The 13435-nt window shown below is 52.9% G+C and overlaps 1 pseudogene; it reads left to right on the top strand.

The window, feature by feature from the left end:
• The first annotated feature begins 289 nt into the window (after positions 1 to 289).
• LOC147751384 (U5 small nuclear ribonucleoprotein 40 kDa protein pseudogene) lies at positions 290 to 12131 on the top strand (annotated as a pseudogene).
• The last annotated feature ends 1304 nt before the right edge of the window (positions 12132 to 13435 follow it).

Below are 13435 nucleotides of genomic sequence, written 5' to 3'. Positions count from 1 at the left end.
CATACCGGGAACCACCCCCGAGACTGATACTTGCAGGCGCGAAGGCAGCCTGGGACGCCCAGATGGGGGATGACCTTGTCAAACGACCGAATGAGGAGCACTGGTGCCCCGCAGACCGGGTGGAGAGGGGCCTAACCCTCGCGCTGCTTGACGACTGTGAGCCCCGCCTGACAAGGGCCCAGAGGCGCGAAAAGGCTGAGTGTCTGCGACGGACCTGGTTAGGAGAGCCGGAGTACCCTGATTCGCCGGCGACCAACACAGGGGCACACGAAGCTAGCTGCCCGCCAGAATGGTGCGAGGAGGCAGGAAGAAGGGCTTTGATGCACTGAAGTTGGATGACCCGGGCCACCTCGTGGAAGAAGATGCACCGGGGACTGGTGCGGGGAGCTCGGCCTGCCCACAGGATCCGTCCTTGGCGGACATCATGCAGGCGATTGTGGCGTCGCGGGAAGCTCTCGAAAAGCGCATGGACACCATCGGATCAGACCTGACCTTGCTGAAGGATGACCATAGGAAGCTAAAAGAGCGAGTGGTGACCACGGAGGTAACCCTGAAAGATCTGCCTGGGGATGTAGCTGCTCTAAAGACATCATTGGCGGAGATGGCGCAGAAGGTACGATTGCTGGAGCTCAGAGCTGAGGACAGCGAAGGACACTCTAGACGCAATAACCTCCGCCTTGTGGGGGTCCCAGAAAAAGTGGAGGGGCAGGATGCGGTCCCCTACCTGGAGGGCTGGCTGCGGTCTGAGGTAGCCCCAGAAGGACTTTCCCCATTTTTTGCCATTGAGCGGGCGCACAGAGTCCCTGCGCGCCCTCCCAAGCCGGGAGGGCCGCCACGACCGATAGTACTGCGTCTCCTGCACTTCCAAGACAGGGACCACATCCTCCGGAGGGTAAGGGACTTGCCGGACCTAGGAATCGACAACAGCAAGGTCATGGTCTTCCCGGACTTCACTAGGGACGTGCAAAGACAAAGGGCCTCCTTCCTGGCGGTCAAGCGGAAACTGAGGTCGCTACAGCTGCCATATGCCATCCTGTTCCCGGCGCGGCCGAGGGTCATTGCTGGGGAGCACACCCACTTTTTCCTAACACCTCAAGAGGCCTGGAGTTGGTTGGATGCCAGGGGGAGTCGAGCGCAGATCCCGCCCCCCCCGGAGACCTCGCCCAGGAGGCGTTCTACGGAAACGACGCCGACGCAAGGTTCTGGTTCCCCGTCGGGGTGGCAGCAGGAGAGAGCTAAGGCGGTGCTGGCAGTGGCGGCCATCAGCCAGGGAGACGCCAGCCACTCCAGTAGTGCATCGGAACAGTCGAAGGTCAGTGCTCCCAGCCCTGGCTCCAGCAGTGGACACAAGCTTTCAGAGACGGAACTGCCGGTGGTGACTCCCCAAACAGCAGATGGAATCCTTGGCTGAGCTGGATCGCAGGACACTGATCACAAATGTAAGGTACTGGGGTGCGGATGGGGGCTGCTTCCTGACACTAAGCAGTGAGGTGTGGATACCTCCTGGGACTTATCACTGCGATGTGGGGGGAGGGAAGAGCCGGGAGGCCTCTCCTTAGTGTTTTGGGGGGGGTGGGATGGGGGTGGGGGGCTTCGGGCCTGCCTGGGGTCGGCGTCACGGCCACCCTAGCCCTATTCTACTGTGATACACCTTTGCTACTTGAGTTTGGATGGGGTTTCCATGTTGGTTGTCTGTCCTGGGGTGTGGGAGTTGGGGTAGTTTGCTTAAACAGGTTGGGGGGGATGGGGGTGGGACCTGGGCGTGCTGGGGGGTCACTGAGGGGGTAAATGGAGTACGATGGACTCTACAATGGGATCCGACTTAGGCTACAAATGTCTCACGTGGAACGTAAGGGGGATGCATACAATGCATAGGCGACACAAGATCCACTCCTATTTAGTCAGGCGGGGCATTCACATCGCCTTCCTCCAGGAAACACATCTGCTAGCCAAGGAAGGGAAGGCGCTGCAGCGACATTGGAGGGGGCAAGTCTACCACACTGGCTACTCTGCTTATGCTAGGGGGGTGGCCATTTGGATACGGGCGGGGGTACCTTTCCAGTGCACACAACAGGTAATTGACCCGGAGGGAAGATACATAATGGTGCGGGGCAAGCTGAATGGGAGGGACCTTAATTTGGGTTGTTTGTACGCCCCGAATGCGCACCAGCCTGCATTTCTCTCCCTGCTGTCCAACAAACTGGCCCTGTTTTTAGTGGAACCCTTGCTCCTGGGCGGAGACTTTAATAGTGTGACTGACACTGCCCTGGACAGATCGCACCCCCCCTACCAAATGCACCAGCTGGCAAACTGGCACTTGCGTGCTCCGCCTGGCAACGCCAGTGGGATCTGGTCGACTCGTGGAGGGCTAACCACTCGTCGGACAGGGACTACTCGTTCTTCTCCACTCTCCATGAATTGCACGTCCGCATAGATGCCTTCCTGTGCTCCCAGGACGTGCATGCAGAGGTGTGCCACAGTGAGTATCTCACGCGCTCAATCTCTGACCATAACCTGCTTCTCATGCAGCTGCGCTGGTCGCAATACCGCCCGAGGATCCCAGCCTGGAAACTGCGCCCGAGGCGCTGGACGACCAGCTCTTCCGAACCACAATAGCCTCGGGCATCGACGCGTACTTCCAGATCAACGCGGGCACGGCGGGCTCGGCCGCGACGGAATGGGACGCCTTCAAATCGGTGATGCGGGGCCAATGCATAGCGACGGCATCGGGTGTGCGGAGAACCTTGCTAGAGGACATCGCGAGGGAAGACGAGAAATTAAGAGGGCTGGAGAGGGCGAGGCCTGAACGGCCGGACACACACGAGGCACTGCTGGAGGCGCGAGAGGCGGTGGCAGCGACGGTGGAGCGCCTCCGGTGCTTCGACTACAAGGCCTACCTTACACGCACGCACTCGGAACGCGACAAGTCAGGAGCTCTCCTGGCCTGGCTGGCCAATCCGGCTCGCCGGGGCTCGGTCATCCTAGAACTCAGAGACCACGCGGGGGCGGCGCGCTTTGACCAACAAGGGATTAATGGGTTATTCCATGATTACTACACGGAGCTTTACCGCAGCAGGGTCCTCCCTTCGCTGGATGAATTCCAGGCCTTTATGGAGGATCTTGAGCTCCCGGAGATTGAGGAGAGAGAGGTGCGAGTCGCCATCAAGAGCATGGCGAGGAACAAGACCCCGGGCACCAATGGATTCCCAACGGAATTTTATCTCACCTATGTTGATCTCCTTGCGCCCCGGCTGACGTGGCTATACAATGAATCGAAGAGGCTGGGTAGCCCGACTGCGACCACCGGTGAGGCGCTCATTGTCCCCCTGCTAAAACCGGGCAAGCACCCATGGGACAGAACGGCGTATCGCCCATTGTCCATGCTCAACCGAGACTACAATATTCTAAGTAAAATCTTGGTGACACGTTTGCTCCCCCACATGCCCATGCTGGTTCACGCGGACCAGTCGGGCTTTATCCCGGCCCGCAACACGGCGCTTAATGTGAGGTGGCTCCTACATATACTGGAGGCTGACACCTATGACGGCGACGAGGCAGTGGTGTTTGCTGTCGATATGGAGAAGGCCTTTGACAGCCTAGAATGGCCTTACCTCTTCCACGTCATGCGCGCGCTGGGCCTCGGTGAGGGCTTCGTGAATTGGACGTCGCTGCCCTACCAGAACGCGACGGCGAGGGTCAGAACTGGGCGGGTTATCTCTGAGATGTGTGTAGTGGGCAGGGGCACCCGCCAGGGATGTCCTCTCTCCCCCCTATTGTTCGCCCTGGCTGTTGAGCCCCTCGTGGTGCGAGCCCGGCTGGGCCGAGCGTTTCGGGGACTAGACGTCTATGGACAAGTGCACCACATCGCATTGTACGCAGATGATCTGCTGATGTTTTTGGCGGACTCGGCTGACTCCCTGCGTGGAGCTAAGACCCTCCTGCAATCTTTGAGCAGAGTGTCGGGCCTCCGAGTGAACTGGGCAAAGTCCCACCTATTCCCAGCCCGCCCACGAAGAACATGCCCACAAACCACAGAGGGAGTGACGTGGGAGGAGAGGAGTCTGCGGTACCTTGGCACCTCGATCTTCCACGATAGGGCGGATATCCTTGAGGGAAATATTGGATCGGCAATCAGGCACGCTAAAGGGAATTTTGACTTTTGGAGCACGCTCCCATTGTCACTGATGGGGAGAGTGGCGCTTCTCAAGATGGTGACCTTGCCTCGGCTGCTTTACTTCTTCTGGTCATTGGCTTTCTGTGGGGGACGGGCAGACGCAGGGTGGCACATGACACGCTTCTCCGCCCTCGGTCGGACGGGGGGTTGGCAGTGCCATACTATGAGCTCTACTACCTTTCGGCGCAACTGCAATGGCTGACGCAGTGGGTGGCTAGAGCCAGGAGAGGGGAGGACGGCTCGGGAGAACCGGCGGGCCCGGTCCAGGTGTTATCCCGGATTGTCCTGGGACTCCCGATGGGAGATTTCCACCTCACTCAGGAATTTGCGACAGCCCGAAAATGCTGGAACAGGTATCGCCGTAGGGGTGGTAACGCGGTTCCATATGCGCCTGAGATCCCACTCAAGCTCTGCGGGGCGCTTCCACATGGTAGTTCGTGGCACGGACTAGAAGGCTGGGACCTGCAGGGGCTGTCGTCCATGGGTGACCTCTACGAGAACGGGGTGCTGTTGCCTTTTGACCTCCTGAAGGACCGCTTCGCGTTGGCGGGGGGGACTTCCTTCTTCACGCGGCGCTGACGGCGGCGATTTGCAAACATTGGAAGACGGGCATAACGGAACCGCCACTGTCTCTGGGCTGCCAGTATGTGGTGATGACGGCAGGGACGGTCAAGGCTGTCACATGCCTGTATCGATGCATGGTCTCGGAGGCCGTCGCCCCACTGCTGACCCTGAAGGTGAAATGGGAGGTTGACCTGGCGACCGAGATCCCTGAGGAGGCGTGGAATGGTATACTGGAACGGGCCCGGAACGGGACGCGCAACGCTAGGTTCCAGCTGGTGCAATTTTATGTCCTGCACAGGGCCTACCTGACCCCTGACAAACTACATAAGTACTTCCCAGCCCATCCGGCGTCCTGCCCGCGTTGCCCGGCGGACGTAGCCGATTTCCAACACATGTTCTGATCCTGCCCTGAGTTGGGTTCCTTCTGGAGAGAGGTAGTGTATGTTCTGAGGGAGGTAACGGAGAGGGACTTACAACTCACCATGGCACACTGCATCCTACACTGGTTCCCACACACATCTAAAAACAAGGTTACCAGCAAGTTTCTGGACCTGGGTCTCCTCCTAGCGAAGCGGGCCATCACGTCCCAATGGAAGGCGACCACGGGCCCCACGGGAGAGCGGTGGAAGGCTGAGCTACATAAATGGGCCAGGTGTGAGGGAGAGCTTCGTATGCAGGCCGCACTCAGGGCAGGCAATGACGCGGCTCAGGAGAGGGCCAGGGCATGGGAGAGGCTGGTCCTAGACCTCACGCTTCTGGACATGGACGAGAAGGACACCCCGGCGCATAGCCTAGCTCCGGCGGAGCGCCCGCTTGACGGAGGGGTGACCTAGGCCCCCTCCTTTGCTCCCATCTTTCCATTGTGATGACTGACAGCTGTTTGTTGATAGCTCCTGATGGCTCACTTCGGATCTGAACTAGTCAGGAGGGTTGAGGACTCGTATTGGTGGTACTCTAGCACGCCTGGGGGGGTGGGGGTTGCGGACGGGGCGGGGGGCTGTTCTGGGAGTGGGAAGGGGGGTAGGAGGGGTCAGGAGAGTTGGGGGGGGGACGGGGGGCTGGTTGTTCAGTAATGGTAAGGAGTGGCTCTTTGTTCATTCGGACATGGGGCACAGAGGAGGGAGCGGAAGGCCTGAAAAGCAGCACTGCCATTTCCCGAACATCTGGTAGTTATTGGACAATGCAGAATTCTCCAGCGCAGTTCTTTATCCATAATATCGCCGCTCAACCTCCGGGGTGTGAGCTAAATGGCTGTGTGACACAGGGGTGGGGAAGTTGCATATATATTGAACAACAACAGAGATGGCACAAATGCACTGATTGTATCACTTACCTTGCTGCAATAAAAAGATATTTACAAAAAAAATAAGGAAAACGGGCTGCATTTAAAATCAGTTCCAGAAAATGGAGGTCTTTTGAGCCCAGCAGGCCTTCATACCTGGGATGGCCAGCCATTTATTTTTATTTTAAAAGTGTTATATAGCGCTAGCTTAACCCGTAGGTATCAGAGCGCTTTACATACACACTGTAAAAAGAGAAGGAAATTGCATTACATAGTAAGAAGGCAGTAAGGAAGCAAAACAGAGATAAAAAAATACAACATGAAAAATAGGTAAACAGTGCAATCAATCAATCAATCAATCAAAGACATTTCTAGAGCGCACTACATACCCGTAGGGTCTCAAGGCGCTGGGGGTAGGGGGGGTGCCGCTACTGCTCGAACAGCCAGGTCTTCAGCTTCTTCCTGAAGGAGAGGTGGTCTTGGGTCAGGCGCAGGTCAGTCGGGAGGGAGTTCCAGGTCTTGGCGGCCAGGTAGGGGAAGGACCTTCCTCCTGTAGTCGCTCTTCGGATGCGGGGGACCGTGGCGAGGGCGTGGTTGGCTGAACGGAGGTGGCGTTTGGGAGCATAGAAGTTGATTCGGCTGTTGAGGTAGCTCGGGCCTTGGTCGTGTAGGGCTTTGTGTGCGTGGGTGAGGAGGCGGAAGGTGATTCTTTTGTTGATGGGGAGCCAGTGTAGGTCTCTCAGATGTCGGGAGATGTGGCTGGTTCGTGGGATGTCGAGGATGAGTCTGGCTGAGGCGTTCTGGATCTGCTGGAGTCTCTTCTGTAGTTTGGCGGTGGTACCGGCGTAGAGGGCGTTGCCGTAGTCCAGTCGGCTAGTGACGAGGGCCTGGGTGACGGTCTTCCTGGTCTCGGTGGGGATCCACCTGAAGATCTTCCGTAGCATGCGTAGGATGTTGAAGCACGCCGAGGAGACGTTGTTGACTTGTCTGGTCATGGAGAGGGAGGAGTCAAGGATGAAGCCCAGGTTGCGTGCATGGTCTGTCGGTTTGGGTGCGGTGCCCAGGGCCGGAGGCCACCAGGAGTCGTCCCAGGCGGAGGGTGAAGAGCCCAGGATGAGGACCTCCGTCTTGTCTGAGTTCAGTTTCAGGCGGCTGGTCGTCATCCATTCGGCTACCTCTTTCATCCCTTCGTGCAGGTTGGCTCTTGCGGCGGCGGGGTCGTTGGTCAGGGAGAGGATCAGCTGGGTGTCGTCGGCGTAGGAGATTATGCTGAGGTTGTGTTGGCGTGCGATGGCCGCGAGGGGGCTCATGTAGACGTTGAAGAGGGTGGGGCTCAGCGAGGATCCTTGGGGGACGCCGCAGATGACTTTGGTGGCCTCTGACTTGTACGGTGGTAGGCGGACTCTCTGTGTTCTTCCGTCGAGGAAGAAGATGATCCATTCCAGAGCCTTGTCCTGGATTCCGACGTTGCTGAGGCGCTGTACTAGGGTGCGTTGGCAGACAGTGTTGAATGCCGCGGAGAGGTCTAGGAGGATGAGGGCCGCTGTTTCTCCGTTGTCCATCGGGGCTCGGATGTCATCGGTGGCGGTGATGAGGGCGGTCTCGGTGCTGTGGTTGGCTCGGAAGCCAGACTGTGAGGGGTCGAGGGATCCATTTGTCTCGAGGAAGGCGGCCAGCTGCTTGTTGACGGTCTTCTCGATGACTTTGGCTGGAAACGGGAGGAGCGAGATGGGGCGGTAGTTCTTGAGTTCGGTGGGGTCCGCTGTGGGTTTCTTGAGTAGAGCACTGAGTTCGGCGTGCTTCCAGCTCTCGGGGAAGGTGGCGGTGTCGAAGGATGTGTTGATGATGTCTCGCAGGTGGGGTGCGATGACAGCGTCGGCCTTGTTGAAGACGTGGTGAGGGTAGGGGTTGGTCGGCGATCCGGAGTGGATGGAGTTCATCGTGCGGATGGTGTCTTCGGTGCTGATCGGGGTCCAGGCGTGGAGGGTGGTGGTGGGGGGTGGGTGTTCGGTCGTGGTGTGCGTTGGTTGGTTGTTGAAGCTGTTGTGTATGTCCGCGATCTTGTTGTGGAAGTATGAGGCGAGGGAGTTGCAGAGGTCTTGCGATGGGGTGATGTCGTTGTTTCCTGCGCTGGGGTTGGATAGCTCTTTCACGATGTTGAAGAGTTCCTTGCAGTTGTGTGCGTTGTTGTCCAGCCGGTCCTTGAATGCAGTTTTCTTGGCGGCGCGGATCAGCTGGTGGTGCTTCCGGGTGGCAAGCTTGAAGGAGGTCCTGTTGTCCGGTGTAGGTTCCCTTCTCCAGACTTTCTCGAGGGCTCGACAGTTCTTCTTGGAGCTCTTGAGTTCGTCGGTGAACCATGGGGCTTTCTTGCTGCCGGTTCTGCTGGGCGGGGTCCTCAGCGGGGCGAGCTCGTCCGCGCAGTTGCTGATCCACTTCGTGAGGTTGTCGGCGGCCTGGCTGGGGTTCGCTGAGCGAGCAGGAGGGTGCTGGCTCAGGGAGGTGTCGAGCTGGTCGGCTGTGATCTTGTTCCAGCTTCTGTGGGCAGCCTGTTGCTGGTGGTGGTGGGTCGTCGTTCTTTTGAAGGTGAAGTGGACGCAGCTGTGGTCCGTCCATTGAAGCTCTGTGGCGTGGCTGAAGTCGATGTCTGTGCAGGAAGAGAAGACTGTGTCGAGTGTGTGTCGGGCGAGGTGGGTGGGGGTGGACACCAGCTGCTTGAGTCCAAGATTGGCGAGGTTGTCGAGTAGGGTGCTGGTGTTGCGGTCGTTGTTGTTCTCCAGGTGGAAGTTGAGGTCCCCCAGGAGGATGTAGTCAGCGGAGGGGAGGGCGTGCGGGCTGACGAAGTCGGCGATGTCCTCGTTGAATTGGGTGCGTGGTCCCGGAGGTCGGTAGATCAGGGTGCCTCTGAGGGTGGTCTTTGGGTCGGTGTGGATCTGGAAATGCAGGTGTTCGGCAGTGGTCAGGGTGTTGTCGGTGCTGGTCGTGAGACGGATGGTGTTCCTGTGGATGATGGCGATGCCTCCTCCCATCTGGTTGGCGGTGCGATCCCTCCGGGTGATCTTGTAGCCCTCTGGGATGGCGATGGCGATGTCGGGAGCTGAAGAGGCGTTCATCCAAGTCTCCGTGAGGAAGGCAACGTCCGGGGCTGTGGCATCTAGGAGGTTCCAGAGTTCGATGGCGTGTCTGTGGACGGAGCGGGTGTTGAGCAGGATGCACTTGAGGTGGGTGCTGCTGGTGTTCGACTTGGCGGGTGCTGGTGCGAGGCAGGTCCGGATGCAGGTGAACTTGCAGGCGTGGCAGCTGAAGGGTCCGTGGGTGCGTCGTGGTGTGGCTCGGTAGCATCCTGGGGATCGGCCGGTGTTGGCCGGTGTTGAGTGCGATGAGGGTGGCGGCGGTGTACGTCAGGCGGGTCGGTCGGGGTACTCGTGGGCCAGGGGAGAGAGTTAAAACAAACAAAGGTCGCTAACACAGTCCTGTCACCAACTATCCTTGAATGCCAAGAGAGAGAGGAGTCAACTCAGATATTAAAGTCTAGATTAGTTGACTTTGGTCAGGAAAGTATATGTTAAGGAGATGGATTTTCAGGTCCCTTTAGAAACATGGGAAGGAGGGGTTGCATCGGAGGACTCTAGGGAGAGCGTTCCACATCCTGGGAGCGTTGCCAGAAAACAATTGGTACTGGGTGGTTTTCTTTTTTAGATCGGGAGGCAGTGGTGGCTGGTGACATTTGAAAGTGGTGAGTAGGCAAATGGTGCATTTTCAAGACTTTCGGAAGCCACTGTGCTAAACAGAAACAGGCCACTGCATCCCCTCAAACTATCATCAGTTTCAAGGCCTCATGAAGAAACCATTCTAAATTGCAATAAACCACAATTAATTTTAACAATGTTGCATAAATAGGTTGGATCTCTCTACCGAGCCAGTGCCTACGTGAGATAAAGTGGCATTCAAGATGGCCCATCAGAGTAAAATGCCTACTTTTTCCACATAGAATTGAATATCATATTGGTTAGTGTTCATTTTTCGAACCTCAATATCATGCATAAAGGCACCTTGTATAAACAAAAAACACATAGGCATACAGAGATAAAATATATACATGCAACACATAAAATGTTATCCCTAGTTGTGCTTGTCTGTTTCCTTTATGAATTATTTGTTCAAATGGTACACAGGAGGTGAATGAAATCTTCATATGATATAATTGGCTACAGATAGAAATATTCCTTTGAAGAAAAAAAAAAAAAATCTTATAAACTGTCAACAAAACTTTGAGCCGGATAGCTTTACAGTTGAAAAGCGAAATGTAAATATCCATCACCCCAAAGCCAATTGTTCAAACAGTAATATAGAATGCTTTATATAGATTTACATTTAAACAATCAAGTATGGTAAAAACCTTAACAAAATATTCCTTAGGAGCAGAAAGATGACCAAAATATTTGTGTAGAGAAGGTTTAATAGTACAAGAAGTATGTTTTATTTACTTTAAATGTAAATACTTTGTACATCACTGAGAAAGTGACTGGTTATCCAGTACTTTAGAAAACGTGTATAAATAATTACATGAAATATGTATTGGTGCATAGAAGAAACATAACTTTCTCAAAGCTGTATGGGTTCACACATTTATTTTATCTAACACCCATGAGGCCACCAACAAAATATTACTAGTAGATAATTCTATATGTTCCAACAAGAAAACAAACATGGTTATATCATTAATCAAACTGAAATGAGCCAACATTCAGACCCCTTGCATGAATATATAAGTGCACCCTTATAGATGTTGCATCACTGCAGATGGCAATTTGCATCAGATTCTGCTAAAGTAATGGACTTGATCAACATTAAGTGCTGCCGCCTTAATATAATTGTTTGAACTTTTTTATGATGTGTTGAGTATTAAGTTTGAGGTAATGAGTCATGAGTAGATCTAAAGATATGCAATGGTGTCAAATCTAGTATGCTCTTCAGGTCAGTTCTGGGAACGTAGTTTTCCTACCCCCAGTTTGATAGTTACTCGTGCTACCCCTTTCTATCAAACTTCTAGGCTGTCGATTGCCGCTATACTGGAACCTAACAAGCGCAAGGGCCAGGAGATGGTGCTTCTGCCACCCACGAGGCAACTGCCCGACTTGCTACCCCCCGGGGCGCCACCAGGAGCAATGTTGCCTGTGGGCCGTCCTCGAACCTCCAGCCTGCAGGCACTAATCATGCTGCTTTCTGGGCACGAAGGCGAAGTGTATTGCTGCAAATTTCACCCCAATGGAGCCATCCTGGCATCTGCAGGCTTTGACAGACTGATATTGCTGTAGAATGTATATGGAGATTGTGAAAATTATGCTACTCTAAAAGGGCACAGTGGCGCAGTCATGGAGCTACGTTATAGCACTGATGGCAGCATGCTTTTCTCAGCCTCCACAGACAGGACAGTAGTTGTTTGGGACAGTGAGACAGGCGAGAGAGTGACAAGACTAAAAGGCCATACTTCATATGTGAATTCCTGCTACCCGGCAAAGGAGGGGCCCACAGCTAGTCTGTTGAGGCATCGATGATGGAACAGTGAAGCTGTGGAATATCTGAAAAAACGCTGCCGTACAGACCTTCCAGAACACCTACCAGGTTTTATCAGTAACATTCAACAACACCAGTGATCATATAATCTCAGGAGGCATTGATAATGATATCAAGGTGTGGGACCTCTGTCAGAACAAGTTGATGTATATGATGCATGGGCATGCAGACTCTGTGACCAGTCTGAGTATAAGTGCTGAAGGGTTTTACCTACTTTCTAATGCCATGGATAACACAGTCCGTATTTGGGACGTGCGTCCATTTGCCCCGAAGGAGTGATGTGTGAAAATATTTCAGGGGGAACGTCCACAACTTTGAGAAGAATCACTTGAGGTGTTCTTGGTATCCAGATGGAGGAAGAGTGGCAGCAGGATCTGCCGACAGATTTCTTTATGTCTGGGACACAACATCCAGGAGAATTCTATACAAGCAACCAGGGCATGCGGGCTCCGTGAATGAGGTGGCCTTTCATCCAGATGAGCCAATAGTGGTCTCTACATCTAGTGACAAAGATTGTACATAGGAGAAATCCTCTGAGAAAGCGGGAAAAAAATACTTCATGGACACTTCTATGTACAGAATTTCTGCTCATCCATCGGGGAAATCTCAGCAAAGAGTCAGTCAACAAGGGGAACCCTTACCTTGTGCGGCTGATTTCACCTCTTTCTTGTTGCCGACAGAGCTACTGAAGAAGAGTCAGCCTTCAAGTTGGACATTCTGTGGACGTATTGAGTGGATGAAAGGAATGAATGCTCTTTGCCAGTTTATGAAAGATTGATGGATTCTATTTTTTCTAGAAAATTGGATATCTACTGAAAGCGGACACCATTTTTCAAACGTGGTATACAATTTTTATTTAATTATTGGAAAATATTGTTTGTCCTCCCTCCCCCTCTTTAGATTGAAAGTAAATGGAAAACTTTTTACAAAAAAAAAGAAAAAAGTATGCTCTTCAGTTCGGAAATGAATCCTATCATTATAAATGAAGTAATATTATTAACAAATCCACTCAGTATCAGTCCATATGATGGTCAGTGATAGATATTGTTAAAAAAGTTACGTCCAGGATTCTACAGGTCTCTACCACACAGCAAACACTACAGTGTATCAGTTTGCAATTAGAAAAAGAGCAAACAAACTACAGCTTCATCAAAATGATAGCCAGAAGAAAACATTTTCTGCTAAAGGACACTGTTGTACAATAAAAGTTTGTAAAACAAGACTGTAATCAGGACTGACTTTAATGCCTGCATCAGGACTGACTATAAAGATGAAACCAATAAACAATATCCTGTCATTCTTATAAAACTAACTGTAGCCCAGTATGCACCATCTTTAAGTATGTCATGGAAGGTACATGGTATCAGTCTGTCAGGTTATAGTTTTTAAGTTAGTCCAAAGCTTACCAGAGTGTAGGATATTCACAGAACTGGGTCATATTTTCTGGGGAACTTTGAAAAAAGGTTGAGAGAGAGGTGAATTAACTAATACCCTAAACCAACACCAAGCTTATGTGGCTTTATAATGATAAGTCTGAATTCCTCTTACTTTCATAGGTTCCTGCAGTATAAAACAGCACAATGGCTAAGCACTCCCCACTTTAAACAATAAGAATCAAGTAAGAACTTAAGGAATCCGTTCAGTAGGGCTTAAAAATGTCTTTTATTCTTTTTTCTTCATACAAAAACATAGCCAACGCGTTTCGTCCAAAGGACTTCTTCAGGGCTTCAAAAAAGTGAATATAGAGAAATACATGTATTACACACTACTATTTACAGATAAAAACACAGTTTATAATACAACATATTCACAAATGCAGAGTAAATTATATACATTTCGGA

This window comes from Lissotriton vulgaris, chromosome 1_1 (genome assembly GCF_964263255.1).
Source record: "Lissotriton vulgaris chromosome 1_1, aLisVul1.2, whole genome shotgun sequence".
Taxonomy (NCBI): domain Eukaryota; kingdom Metazoa; phylum Chordata; class Amphibia; order Caudata; family Salamandridae; genus Lissotriton; species Lissotriton vulgaris.
This window is presented reverse-complemented; position numbering and strand designations above follow the sequence as displayed.